This window comes from Patagioenas fasciata, chromosome 6 (genome assembly GCF_037038585.1).
Source record: "Patagioenas fasciata isolate bPatFas1 chromosome 6, bPatFas1.hap1, whole genome shotgun sequence".
NCBI classification, from domain to species: domain Eukaryota; kingdom Metazoa; phylum Chordata; class Aves; order Columbiformes; family Columbidae; genus Patagioenas; species Patagioenas fasciata.
Genome location: NC_092525.1, coordinates 42,307,666 through 42,322,886, shown reverse-complemented (window position 1 = coordinate 42,322,886; position 15,221 = coordinate 42,307,666).

Sequence of the window (15,221 nt, the reverse complement as noted above, 5' to 3'; positions counted from 1 at the left end):
TTCTTTCCTCTCTCCTTTTCTCAAACTCTCCTGCTTCCTGGCTTTCCTCTTTCAATTCCTCCATTTCAGTCCTGCAGCCCGGCACTACTTTTTCCTCTTGCCTCCCTTTTGCCTGCTCCCTTGGCTTTCTCCCTCTGTTCCATATCCTTCTTCCCGACTTGTCTCTTGGAGACTTTTGGCCACTTTGCACCCAAGTCTGGGGATGTTTTGGAAACTTTTCAGAGGCCTCGCTGCTGACACGGGGGACAGCAGGCAGTGACAGGCCCGGGGCTGACAGGCTCCCCCTCCCCTAGCGGGCGCTCGGCTGCCACACCCAGCTGACATAGAACCTTTGTCACAATGCCCGCTACCGTGGTGAGGATGCGGGCACTCTGCAGGTGACAGGGACCCAGCAGGACTTGGTGTCAGCTCAGCAATTGCTCAGTTCCCCAAAGAAGCTGAATTCTGCAAATTGCTGCTTTTGCTCTTGAAATGATGTCATCAGGTGGGTGTTTTGGTGTAATACACTGAAAACCAGAGCAGAAATGCTGAAATATTCCCATGATATGCATGGTCTCTGCACCAAACCACCACGACTCAGCCTAAATCATCTGCCGCTTGTTCTCTTGTACTGCCAGCAGATTGTGGAAGTACAGTGTAAAAACCATCTTTATGGAGAGATCTTTGTGGTTTAGGCTTAGTCTAAGTGTCTCAAGTAGCCGGGGCTTTTGTTTGGGCCTAATCCATAAGGTCTGATGGCTTTCCTCCTCATCTCAAGATGAATGTGGTAGAAAATATAAATCAAAGAAACGTCCTTTGGCCTAGCCTTGCCTTGCCTTGCCTTATTTCCTTCTCATCCTGTTCTCTGTCCCTGCCTCTCTCACTAACCCCTCGTCTGGCTGCATGTCTCTTCTTTCCTCTCTCCTTTTCTCAAACTCTCCTGCTTCCTGGCTTTCCTCTTTCAATTCCTCCATTTCAGTCCTGCAGCCCGGCACTACTTTTTCCTCTTGCCTCCCTTTGGCCTGCTCCCTTGGCTTTCTCCCTCTGTTCCATATCCTTCTTCCCGACTTGTCTCTTGGAGACTTTTGGCCACTTTGCACCCAAGTCTGGGCATGTTTTGGAAACTTTTCAGAGGCCTCGCTGGTGACAGGGGGGACAGCAGGCAGTGACAGGCCCGGGGCTGACAGGCTCCCCGTCCCCTAGCAGGCGCTCGGCTGCCACACTCAGCTGACATAGAACCTTTGTCACAATGCCCACTACCGTGGTGAGGATGCGGGCACTCTGCAGGTGACAGGGACCCAGCAGGACTTGGTGTCAGTTCAGCCATTGCTCAGTTCCCCAAAGAAGCTGAATTCTGCAAATTGCTGCTTTTGCTCTTGAAATGATGTCATCAGGTGTGTGTTTTGGTGTAATACACTGAAAACCAGAGCAGAAATGCTGAAATATTCCCATGATATGCATGGTCTCTGCACCAAACCACCACAACTCAGCCTAAATACATCTGCCGCTTGTTCTCTTGTACTGCCAGCAGATTGTGGAAGTACAGTGTAAAAACCATCTTTATGGAGAGATCTTTGTGGTTTAGGCTTAGTCTAAGTGTCTCAAGTAGCCGGGGCTTTTGTTTGGGCCTAATCCATAAGTTCTGATGGCTTTCCTCCTCATCTCAAGATGAATGTGGTAGAAAATATAAATCAAAGAAACGTCCTTTGGCCTAGCCTTGCCTTGCCTTGCCTTATTTCCTTCTCATCCTGTTCTCTGTCCCAGCCTCTCTCACTAACCCCTCGTCTGGCTGCATGTCTCTTCTTTCCTCTCTCCTTTTCTCAAACTCTCCTGCTTCCTGGCTTTCGTCTTTCAATTCCTCCATTTCAGTCCTGCAGCCCGGCACTACTTTTTCCTCTTGCCTCCCTTTGGCCTGCTCCCTTGGCTTTCTCCCTCTGTTCCATATCCTTCTTCCCGACTTGTCTCTTGGAGACTTTTGGCCACTTTGCACCCAAGTCTGGGGATGTTTTGGAAACTTTTCAGAGGCCTCGCTGGTGACACGGGGGACAGCAGGCAGTGACAGGCCCTGGGCTGACAGGCTCCCCCTCCCCTAGCGGGCGCTCGGCTGCCACACCCAGCTGACATAGAACCTTTGTCACAATGCCCGCTACCGTGGTGAGGATGCGGGCACTCTGCAGGTGACAGGGACCCAGTAGGACTTGGTGTCAGCTCAGCAATTGCTCAGTTCCCCAAAGAAGCTGAATTCTGCAAATTGCTGCTTTTGCTCTTGAAATGATGTCATCAGGTGGGTGTTTTGGTGTAATACACTGAAAACCAGAGCAGAAATGCTGAAATATTCCCATGATATGCATGGTCTCTGCACCAAACCACCACGACTCAGCCTAAATACATATGCCGCTTGTTCTCTTGTACTGCCAGCAGATTGTGGAAGTACAGTGTAAAAACCATCTTTATGGAGAGATCTTTGTGGTTTAGGCTTAGTCTAAGTGTCTCAAGTAGCCGGGGCTTTTGTTTGGGCCTAATCCATAAGGTCTGATGGCTTTCCTCCTCATCTCAAGATGAATGTGGTAGAAAATATAAATCAAGGAAACGTCCTTTGGCCTAGCCTTGCCTTGCCTTGCCTTATTTCCTTCTCATCCTGTTCTCTGTCCCAGCCTCTCTCACTAAGCCCTCGTCTGGCTGCATGTCTCTTCTTTCCTCTCTCCTTTTCTCAAACTCTCCTGCTTCCTGGCTTTCGTCTTTCAATTCCTCCATTTCAGTCCTGCAGCCCGGCACTACTTTTTCCTCTTGCCTCCCTTTGGCCTGCTCCCTTGGCTTTCTCCCTCTGTTCCATATCCTTCTTCCCGACTTGTTTCTTGGAGACTTTTGGCCACTTTGCACCCAAGTCTGGGGATGTTTTGGAAACTTTTCAGAGGCCTCGCTGCTGACACGGGGGACAGCAGGCAGTGACAGGCCCGGGGCTGACAGGCTCCCCCTCCCCTAGCGGGCGCTCGGCTGCCACACCCAGCTGACATAGAACCTTTGTCACAATGCCCGCTACCGTGGTGAGGATGCGGGCACTCTGCAGGTGACAGGGACCCAGCAGGACTTGGTGTCAGTTCAGCAATTGCTCAGTTCCCCAAAGAAGCTGAATTCTGCAAATTGCTGCTTTTGCTCTTGAAATGATGTCATCAGGTGGGTGTTTTGGTGTAATACACTGAAAACCAGAGCAGAAATGCTGAAATATTCCCATGATATGCATGGTCTCTGCACCAAACCACCACGACTCAGCCTCAATCATCTGCCGCTTGTTCTCTTGTACTGCCAGCAGATTGTGGAAGTACAGTGTAAAAACCATCTTTATGGAGAGATCTTTGTGGTTTAGGCTTAGTCTAAGTGTCTCAAGTAGCCGGGGCTTTTGTTTGGGCCTAATCCATAAGGTCTGATGGCTTTCCTCCTCATCTCAAGATGAATGTGGTAGAAAATATAAATCAAAGAAACGTCCTTTGGCCTAGCCTTGCCTTGCCTTGCCTTATTTCCTTCTCATCCTGTTCTCTGTCCCAGCCTCTCTCACTAACCCCTCGTCTGGCTGCATGTCTCTTCTTTCCTCTCTCCTTTTCTCAAACTCTCCTGCTTCCTGGCTTTCCTCTTTCAATTCCTCCATTTCTGTCCTGCAGCCCGGCACTACTTTTTCCTCTTGCCTCCCTTTGGCCTGCTCCCTTGGCTTTCTCCCTCTGTTCCATATCCTTCTTCCCGACTTGTCTCTTGGAGACTTTTGGCCACTTTGCACCCAAGTCTGGGGATGTTTTGGAAACTTTTCAGAGGCCTCGCTGCTGACAGGGGGGACAGCAGGCAGTGACAGGCCCGGGGCTGACAGGCTCCCCGTCCCCTAGCAGGCGCTCGGCTGCCACACTCAGCTGACATAGAACCTTTGTCACAATGCCCGCTACCGTGGTGAGGATGCGGGCACTCTGCAGGTGACAGGGACCCAGCAGGACTTGGTGTCAGTTCAGCAATTGCTCAGTTCCCCAAAGAAGCTGAATTCTGCAAATTACTGCTTTTGCTCTTGAAATGATGTCATCAGGTGGGTGTTTCGGTGTAATACACTGAAAACCAGAGCAGAAATGCTGAAATATTCCCATGATATGCATGGTCTCTGCACCAAACCACCACGACTCAGCCTAAATACATCTGCCACTTGTTCTCTTGTACTGCCAGCAGATTGTGGAAGTACAGTGTAAAAACCATCTTTATGGAGAGATCTTTGTGGTTTAGGCTTAGTCTAAGTGTCTCAAGTAGCCGGGGCTTTTGTTTGGGCCTAATCCATAAGGTCTGATGGCTTTCCTCCTCATCTCAAGATGAATGTGGTAGAAAATATAAATCAAAGAAACGTCCTTTGGCCTAGCCTTGCCTTGCCTTGCCTTATTTCCTTCTCATCCTGTTCTCTGTCCCAGCCTCTCTCACTAACCCCTCGTCTGGCTGCATGTCTCTTCTTTCCTCTCTCCTTTTCTCAAACTCTCCTGCTTCCTGGCTTTCGTCTTTCAATTCCTCCATTTCAGTCCTGCAGCCCGGCACTACTTTTTCCTCTTGCCTCCCTTTGGCCTGCTCCCTTGGCTTTCTCCCTCTGTTCCATATCCTTCTTCCCGACTTGTCTCTTGGAGACTTTTGGCCACTTTGCACCCAAGTCTGGGGATGTTTTGGAAACTTTTCAGAGGCCTCGCTGCTGACAGGGGGGACAGCAGGCAGTGACAGGCCCGGGGCTGACAGGCTCCCCGTCCCCTAGCGGGCGCTTGGCTGCCACACTCAGCTGACATAGAACCTTTGTCACAATGCCCGCTACCGTGGTGAGGATGCGGGCACTCTGCAGGTGACAGGGACCCAGCAGGACTTGGTGTCAGTTCAGCAATTGCTCAGTTCCCCAAAGAAGCTGAATTCTGCAAATTGCTGCTTTTGCTCTTGAAATGATGTCATCAGGTGGGTGTTTTGGTGTAATACACTGAAAACCAGAGCAGAAATGCTGAAATATTCCCATGATATGCATGGTCTCTGCACCAAACCACCACGACTCAGCCTAAATACATCTGCCGCTTGTTCTCTTGTACTGCCAGCAGATTGTGGAAGTACAGTGTAAAAACCATCTTTATGGAGAGATCTTTGTGGTTTAGGCTTAGTCTAAGTGTCTCAAGTAGCCGGGGCTTTTGTTTGGGCCTAATCCATAAGGTCTGATGGCTTTCCTCCTCATCTCAAGATGAATGTGGTAGAAAATATAAATCAAGGAAACGTCCTTTGGCCTAGCCTTGCCTTGCCTTGCCTTATTTCATTCTCATCCTGTTCTCTGTCCCTGCCTCTCTCACTAAGCCCTCGTCTGGCTGCATGTCTCTTCTTTCCTCTCTCCTTTTCTCAAACTCTCCTGCTTCCTGGCTTTCGTCTTTCAATTCCTCCATTTCAGTCCTGCAGCCCGGCACTAGTTTTTCCTCTTGCCTCCCTTTGGCCTGCTCCCTTGGCTTTCTCCCTCTGTTCCATATCCTTCTTCCCGACTTGTCTCTTGGAGACTTTTGGCCACTTTGGAGCCAAGTCTGGGGATGTTTTGGAAACTTTTCAGAGGCCTTGCTGGTGACAGGGGGGACAGCAGGCAGTGACAGGCCCGGGGCTGACAGGCTCCCCGTCCCCTAGCGGGCGCTCGGCTGCCACACCCAGCTGACATAGAACCTTTGTCACAATGCCCGCTACCGTGGTGAGGATGCGGGCACTCTGCAGGTGACAGGGACCCAGTAGGACTTGGTGTCAGCTCAGCAATTGCTCAGTTCCCCAAAGAAGCTGAATTCTGCAAATTGCTGCTTTTGCTCTTGAAATGATGTCATCAGGTGGGTGTTTTGGTGTAATACACTGAAAACCAGAGCAGAAATGCTGAAATATTCCCATGATATGCATGGTCTCTGCACCAAACCACCACGACTCAGCCTAAATACATCTGCCGCTTGTTCTCTTGTACTGCCAGCAGATTGTGGAAGTACAGTGTAAAAACCATCTTTATGGAGAGATCTTTGTGGTTTAGGCTTAGTCTAAGTGTCTCAAGTAGCCGGGGCTTTTGTTTGGGCCTAATCCATAAGGTCTGATGGCTTTCCTCCTCATCTCAAGATGAATGTGGTAGAAAATATAAATCAAAGAAACGTCCTTTGGCCTAGCCTTGCCTTGCCTTGCCTTATTTCCTTCTCATCCTGTTCTCTGTCCCTGCCTCTCTCACTAACCCCTCGTCTGGCTGCATGTCTCTTCTTTCTTCTCTCCTTTTCTCAAACTCTCCTGCTTCCTGGCTTTCGTCTTTCAATTCCTCCATTTCAGTCCTGCAGCCCGGCACTAGTTTTTCCTCTTGCCTCCCTTTGGCCTGCTCCCTTGGCTTTCTCCCTCTGTTCCATATCCTTCTTCCCGACTTGTCTCTTGGAGACTTTTGGCCACTTTGGAGCCAAGTCTGGGGATGTTTTGGAAACTTTTCAGAGGCCTTGCTGGTGACAGGGGGGACAGCAGGCAGTGACAGGCCCGGGGCTGACAGGCTCCCCCTCCCCTAGCGGGCGCTCGGTTGCCACACCCAGCTGACATAGAACCTTTGTCACAATGCCCGCTACCGTGGTGAGGATGCGGGCACTCTGCAGGTGACAGGGACCCAGTAGGACTTGGTGTCAGCTCAGCAATTGCTCAGTTCCCCAAAGAAGCTGAATTCTGCAAATTGCTGCTTTTGCTCTTGAAATGATGTCATCAGGTGGGTGTTTTGGTGTAATACACTGAAAACCAGAGCAGAAATGCTGAAATATTCCCATGATATGCATGGTCTCTGCACCAAACCACCACGACTCAGCCTAAATACATCTGCCGCTTGTTCTCTTGTACTGCCAGCAGATTGTGGAAGTACAGTGTAAAAACCATCTTTATGGAGAGATCTTTGTGGTTTAGGCTTAGTCTAAGTGTCTCAAGTAGCCGGGGCTTTTGTTTGGGCCTAATCCATAAGGTCTGATGGCTTTCCTCCTCATCTCAAGATGAATGTGGTAGAAAATATAAATCAAAGAAACGTCCTTTGGCCTAGCCTTGCCTTGCCTTGCCTTATTTCCTTCTCATCCTGTTCTCTGTCCCTGCCTCTCTCACTAAGCCCTCGTCTGGCTGCATGTCTCTTCTTTCCTCTCTCCTTTTCTCAAACTCTCCTGCTTCCTGGCTTTCGTCTTTCAATTCCTCCATTTCAGTCCTGCAGCCCGGCACTACTTTTTCCTCTTGCCTCCCTTTGGCCTGCTCCCTTGCCTTTCTCCCTCTGTTCCATATCATTCTTCCCGACTTGTCTCTTGGAGACTTTTGGCCACTTTGCACCCAAGTCTGGCGATGTTTTGGAAACTTTTCAGAGGCCTCGCTGCTGACAGGGGGGACAGCAGGCAGTGACAGGCCCGGGGCTGACAGGCTCCCCCTCCCCTAGCGGGTGCTCGGCTGCCACACCCAGCTGACATAGAACCTTTGTCACAATGCCCGCTACCGTGGTGAGGATGCGGGCACTCTGCAGGTGGCAGGGACCCAGTAGGTCTTGGTGTCAGCTCAGCAATTGCTCAGTTCCACAAAGAAGCTGAATTCTGCAAATTGCTGCTTTTGCTCTTGAAATGATGTCATCAGGTGGGTGTTTTGGTGTAATACACTGAAAACCAGAGCAGAAATGCTGAAATATTCCCATGATATGTATGGTCTCTGCACCAAACCACCACGACTCAGTATAAATACATCTGCCGCTTGTTCTCTTGTACTGCCAGCAGATTGTGGAAGTACAGTGTAAAAACCATCTTTATGGAGAGATCTTTGTGGTTTAGGCTTAGTCTAAGTGTCTCAAGTAGCCGGGGCTTTTGTTTGGGCCTAATCCATAAGGTCTGATGGCTTTCCTCCTCATCTCAAGATGAATGTGGTAGAAAATATAAATCAAAGAAACGTCCTTTGGCCTAGCCTTGCCTTGCCTTGCCTTATTTCCTTCTCATCCTGTTCTCTGTCCCTGCCTCTCTCACTAAGCCCTCGTCTGGCTGCATGTCTCTTCTTTCCTCTCTCCTTTTCTCAAACTCTCCTGCTTCCTGGCTTTCGTCTTTCAATTCCTCCATTTCAGTCCTGCAGCCCGGCACTACTTTTTCCTCTTGCCTCCCTTTGGCCTGCTCCCTTGCCTTTCTCCCTCTGTTCCATATCATTCTTCCCGACTTGTCTCTTGGAGACTTTTGGCCACTTTGCACCCAAGTCTGGCGATGTTTTGGAAACTTTTCAGAGGCCTCGCTGCTGACAGGGGGGACAGCAGGCAGTGACAGGCCCGGGGCTGACAGGCTCCCCCTCCCCTAGCGGGCGCTCGGCTGCCACACCCAGCTGACATAGAACCTTTGTCACAATGCCCGCTACCGTGGTGAGGATGCGGGCACTCTGCAGGTGGCAGGGACCCAGTAGGACTTGGTGTCAGCTCAGCAATTGCTCAGTTCCCCAAAGAAGCTGAATTCTGCAAATTGCTGCTTTTGCTCTTGAAATGATGTCATCAGGTGGGTGTTTTGGTGTAATACACTGAAAACCAGAGCAGAAATGCTGAAATATTCCCATGATATGTATGGTCTCTGCACCAAACCACCACGACTCAGTCTAAATACATCTGCCGCTTGTTCTCTTGTACTGCCAGCAGATTGTGGAAGTACAGTGTAAAAACCATCTTTATGGAGAGATCTTTGTGGTTTAGGCTTAGTCTAAGTGTCTCAAGTAGCCGGGGCTTTTGTTTGGGCCTAATCCATAAGGTCTGATGGCTTTCCTCCTCATCTCAAGATGAATGTGGTAGAAAATATAAATCAAAGAAACGTCCTTTGGCCTAGCCTTGCCTTGCCTTGCCTTATTTCCTTCTCATCCTGTTCTCTGTCCCAGCCTCTCTCACTAACCCCTCGTCTGGCTGCATGTCTCTTCTTTCCTCTCTCCTTTTCTCAAACTCTCCTGCTTCCTGGCTTTCGTCTTTCAATTCCTCCATTTCAGTCCTGCAGCCCGGCACTACTTTTTCCTCTTGCCTCCCTTTGGCCTGCTCCCTTGGCTTTCTCCCTCTGTTCCATATCCTTCTTCCCGACTTGTCTCTTGGAGACTTTTGGCCACTTTGCACCCAAGTCTGGGGATGTTTTGGAAACTTTTCAGAGGCCTCGCTGCTGACACGGGGGACAGCAGGCAGTGACAGGCCCGGGGCTGACAGGCTCCCCCTCCCCTAGCGGGCGCTCGGCTGCCACACCCAGCTGACATAGAACCTTTGTCACAATGCCCGCTACCGTGGTGAGGATGCGGGCACTCTGCAGGTGACAGGGACCCAGCAGGACTTGGTGTCAGCTCAGCAATTGCTCAGTTCCCCAAAGAAGCTGAATTCTGCAAATTGCTGCTTTTGCTCTTGAAATGATGTCATCAGGTGGGTGTTTTGGTGTAATACACTGAAAACCAGAGCAGAAATGCTGAAATATTCCCATGATATGCATGGTCTCTGCACCAAACCACCACGACTCAGCCTAAATCATCTGCCGCTTGTTCTCTTGTACTGCCAGCAGATTGTGGAAGTACAGTGTAAAAACCATCTTTATGGAGAGATCTTTGTGGTTTAGGCTTAGTCTAAGTGTCTCAAGTAGCCGGGGCTTTTGTTTGGGCCTAATCCATAAGGTCTGATGGCTTTCCTCCTCATCTCAAGATGAATGTGGTAGAAAATATAAATCAAAGAAACGTCCTTTGGCCTAGCCTTGCCTTGCCTTGCCTTATTTCCTTCTCATCCTGTTCTCTGTCCCTGCCTCTCTCACTAACCCCTCGTCTGGCTGCATGTCTCTTCTTTCCTCTCTCCTTTTCTCAAACTCTCCTGCTTCCTGGCTTTCCTCTTTCAATTCCTCCATTTCAGTCCTGCAGCCCGGCACTACTTTTTCCTCTTGCCTCCCTTTGGCCTGCTCCCTTGGCTTTCTCCCTCTGTTCCATATCCTTCTTCCCGACTTGTCTCTTGGAGACTTTTGGCCACTTTGCACCCAAGTCTGGGCATGTTTTGGAAACTTTTCAGAGGCCTCGCTGGTGACAGGGGGGACAGCAGGCAGTGACAGGCCCGGGGCTGACAGGCTCCCCGTCCCCTAGCAGGTGCTCGGCTGCCACACTCAGCTGACATAGAACCTTTGTCACAATGCCCGCTACCGTGGTGAGGATGCGGGCACTCTGCAGGTGACAGGGACCCAGCAGGACTTGGTGTCAGTTCAGCCATTGCTCAGTTCCCCAAAGAAGCTGAATTCTGCAAATTGCTGCTTTTGCTCTTGAAATGATGTCATCAGGTGTGTGTTTTGGTGTAATACACTGAAAACCAGAGCAGAAATGCTGAAATATTCCCATGATATGCATGGTCTCTGCACCAAACCACCACGACTCAGCCTAAATACATCTGCCGCTTGTTCTCTTGTACTGCCAGCAGATTGTGGAAGTACAGTGTAAAAACCATCTTTATGGAGAGATCTTTGTGGTTTAGGCTTAGTCTAAGTGTCTCAAGTAGCCGGGGCTTTTGTTTGGGCCTAATCCATAAGGTCTGATGGCTTTCCTCCTCATCTCAAGATGAATGTGGTAGAAAATATAAATCAAAGAAACGTCCTTTGGCCTAGCCTTGCCTTGCCTTGCCTTATTTCCTTCTCATCCTGTTCTCTGTCCCAGCCTCTCTCACTAACCCCTCGTCTGGCTGCATGTCTCTTCTTTCCTCTCTCCTTTTCTCAAACTCTCCTGCTTCCTGGCTTTCGTCTTTCAATTCCTCCATTTCAGTCCTGCAGCCCGGCACTACTTTTTCCTCTTGCCTCCCTTTGGCCTGCTCCCTTGGCTTTCTCCCTCTGTTCCATATCCTTCTGCCCGACTTGTCTCTTGGAGACTTTTGGCCACTTTGCACCCAAGTCTGGGGATGTTTTGGAAACTTTTCAGAGGCCTCGCTGGTGACACGGGGGACAGCAGGCAGTGACAGGCCCTGGGCTGACAGGCTCCCCCTCCCCTAGCGGGCGCTCGGCTGCCACACCCAGCTGACATAGAACCTTTGTCACAATGCCCGCTACCGTGGTGAGGATGCGGGCACTCTGCAGGTGACAGGGACCCAGTAGGACTTGGTGTCAGCTCAGCAATTGCTCAGTTCCCCAAAGAAGCTGAATTCTGCAAATTGCTGCTTTTGCTCTTGAAATGATGTCATCAGGTGGGTGTTTTGGTGTAATACACTGAAAACCAGAGCAGAAATGCTGAAATATTCCCATGATATGCATGGTCTCTGCACCAAACCACCACGACTCAGCCTAAATACATATGCCGCTTGTTCTCTTGTACTGCCAGCAGATTGTGGAAGTACAGTGTAAAAACCATCTTTATGGAGAGATCTTTGTGGTTTAGGCTTAGTCTAAGTGTCTCAAGTAGCCGGGGCTTTTGTTTGGGCCTAATCCATAAGGTCTGATGGCTTTCCTCCTCATCTCAAGATGAATGTGGTAGAAAATATAAATCAAGGAAACGTCCTTTGGACTAGCCTTGCCTTGCCTTGCCTTATTTCCTTCTCATCCTGTTCTCTGTCCCAGCCTCTCTCACTAAGCCCTCGTCTGGCTGCATGTCTCTTCTTTCCTCTCTCCTTTTCTCAAACTCTCCTGCTTCCTGGCTTTCGTCTTTCAATTCCTCCATTTCAGTCCTGCAGCCCGGCACTACTTTTTCCTCTTGCCTCCCTTTGGCCTGCTCCCTTGGCTTTCTCCCTCTGTTCCATATCCTTCTTCCCGACTTGTCTCTTGGAGACTTTTGGCCACTTTGCACCCAAGTCTGGGGATGTTTTGGAAACTTTTCAGAGGCCTCGCTGCTGACACGGGGGACAGCAGGCAGTGACAGGCCCGGGGCTGACAGGCTCCCCCTCCCCTAGCGGGCGCTCGGCTGCCACACCCAGCTGACATAGAACCTTTGTCACAATGCCCGCTACCGTGGTGAGGATGCGGGCACTCTGCAGGTGACAGGGACCCAGCAGGACTTGGTGTCAGCTCAGCAATTGCTCAGTTCCCCAAAGAAGCTGAATTCTGCAAATTGCTGCTTTTGCTCTTGAAATGATGTCATCAGGTGGGTGTTTTGGTGTAATACACTGAAAACCAGAGCAGAAATGCTGAAATATTCCCATGATATGCATGGTCTCTGCACCAAACCACCACGACTCAGCCTAAATCATCTGCCGCTTGTTCTCTTGTACTGCCAGCAGATTGTGGAAGTACAGTGTAAAAACCATCTTTATGGAGAGATCTTTGTGGTTTAGGCTTAGTCTAAGTGTCTCAAGTAGCCGGGGCTTTTGTTTGGGCCTAATCCATAAGGTCTGATGGCTTTCCTCCTCATCTCAAGATGAATGTGGTAGAAAATATAAATCAAAGAAACGTCCTTTGGCCTAGCCTTGCCTTGCCTTGCCTTATTTCCTTCTCATCCTGTTCTCTGTCCCTGCCTCTCTCACTAACCCCTCGTCTGGCTGCATGTCTCTTCTTTCCTCTCTCCTTTTCTCAAACTCTCCTGCTTCCTGGCTTTCCTCTTTCAATTCCTCCATTTCAGTCCTGCAGCCCGGCACTACTTTTTCCTCTTGCCTCCCTTTGGCCTGCTCCCTTGGCTTTCTCCCTCTGTTCCATATCCTTCTTCCCGACTTGTCTCTTGGAGACTTTTGGCCACTTTGCACCCAAGTCTGGGCATGTTTTGGAAACTTTTCAGAGGCCTCGCTGGTGACAGGGGGGACAGCAGGCAGTGACAGGCCCGGGGCTGACAGGCTCCCCGTCCCCTAGCAGGCGCTCGGCTGCCACACTCAGCTGACATAGAACCTTTGTCACAATGCCCGCTACCGTGGTGAGGATGCGGGCACTCTGCAGGTGACAGGGACCCAGCAGGACTTGGTGTCAGTTCAGCAATTGCTCAGTTCCCCAAAGAAGCTGAATTCTGCAAATTGCTGCTTTTGCTCTTGAAATGATGTCATCAGGTGTGTGTTTTGGTGTAATACACTGAAAACCAGAGCAGAAATGCTGAAATATTCCCATGATATGCATGGTCTCTGCACCAAACCACCACGACTCAGCCTAAATACATCTGCCGCTTGTTCTCTTGTACTGCCAGCAGATTGTGGAAGTACAGTGTAAAAACCATCTTTATGGAGAGATCTTTGTGGTTTAGGCTTAGTCTAAGTGTCTCAAGTAGCCGGGGCTTTTGTTTGGGCCTAATCCATAAGGTCTGATGGCTTTCCTCCTCATCTCAAGATGAATGTGGTAGAAAATATAAATCAAAGAAACGTCCTTTGGCCTAGCCTTGCCTTGCCTTGCCTTATTTCCTTCTCATCCTGTTCTCTGTCCCAGCCTCTCTCACTAACCCCTCGTCTGGCTGCATGTCTCTTCTTTCCTCTCTCCTTTTCTCAAACTCTCCTGCTTCCTGGCTTTCCTCTTTCAATTCCTCCATTTCTGTCCTGCAGCCCGGCACTACTTTTTCCTCTTGCCTCCCTTTGGCCTGCTCCCTTGGCTTTCTCCCTCTGTTCCATATCCTTCTTCCCGACTTGTCTCTTGGAGACTTTTGGCCACTTTGCACCCAAGTCTGGGGATGTTTTGGAAACTTTTCAGAGGCCTCGCTGCTGACAGGGGGGACAGCAGGCAGTGACAGGCCCGGGGCTGACAGGCTCCCCGTCCCCTAGCAGGCGCTCGGCTGCCACACCCAGCTGACATAGAACCTTTCTCACAATGCCCGCTACCGTGGTGAGGATGCGGGCACTCTGCAGGTGACAGGGACCCAGCAGGACTTGGTGTCAGTTCAGCAATTGCTCAGTTCCCCAAAGAAGCTGAATTCTGCAAATTACTGCTTTTGCTCTTGAAATGATGTCATCAGGTGGGTGTTTTGGTGTAATACACTGAAAACCAGAGCAGAAATGCTGAAATATTCCCATGATATGCATGGTCTCTGCACCAAACCACCACGACTCAGCCTAAATACATCTGCCGCTTGTTCTCTTGTACTGCCAGCAGATTGTGGAAGTACAGTGTAAAAACCATCTTTATGGAGAGATCTTTGTGGTTTAGGCTTAGTCTAAGTGTCTCAAGTAGCCGGGGCTTTTGTTTGGGCCTAATCCATAAGGTCTGATGGCTTTCCTCCTCATCTCAAGATGAATGTGGTAGAAAATATAAATCAAAGAAACGTCCTTTGGCCTAGCCTTGCCTTGCCTTGCCTTATTTCCTTCTCATCCTGTTCTCTGTCCCAGCCTCTCTCACTAACCCCTCGTCTGGCTGCATGTCTCTTCTTTCCTCTCTCCTTTTCTCAAACTCTCCTGCTTCCTGGCTTTCGTCTTTCAATTCCTCCATTTCAGTCCTGCAGCCCGGCACTACTTTTTCCTCTTGCCTCCCTTTGGCCTGCTCCCTTGGCTTTCTCCCTCTGTTCCATATCCTTCTTCCCGACTTGTCTCTTGGAGACTTTTGGCCACTTTGCACCCAAGTCTGGGGATGTTTTGGAAACTTTTCAGAGGCCTCGCTGCTGACAGGGGGGACAGCAGGCAGTGACAGGCCCGGGGCTGACAGGCTCCCCGTCCCCTAGCGGGCGCTTGGCTGCCACACTCAGCTGACATAGAACCTTTGTCACAATGCCCGCTACCGTGGTGAGGATGCGGGCACTCTGCAGGTGACAGGGACCCAGCAGGACTTGGTGTCAGTTCAGCAATTGCTCAGTTCCCCAAAGAAGCTGAATTCTGCAAATTGCTGCTTTTGCTCTTGAAATGATGTCATCAGGTGGGTGTTTTGGTGTAATACACTGAAAACCAGAGCAGAAATGCTGAAATATTCCCATGATATGCATGGTCTCTGCACCAAACCACCACGACTCAGCCTAAATACATCTGCCGCTTGTTCTCTTGTACTGCCAGCAGATTGTGGAAGTACAGTGTAAAAACCATCTTTATGGAGAGATCTTTGTGGTTTAGGCTTAGTCTAAGTGTCTCAAGTAGCCGGGGCTTTTGTTTGGGCCTAATCCATAAGGTCTGATGGCTTTCCTCCTCATCTCAAGATGAATGTGGTAGAAAATATAAATCAAGGAAACGTCCTTTGGCCTAGCCTTGCCTTGCCTTGCCTTATTTCCTTCTCATCCTGTTCTCTGTCCCTGCCTCTCTCACTAAGCCCTCGTCTGGCTGCATGTCTCTTCTTTCCTCTCTCCTTTTCTCAAACTCTCCTGCTTCCTGGCTTTCGTCTTTCAATTCCTCCATTTCAGTCCTGCAGCCCGGCACTAGTTTTTCC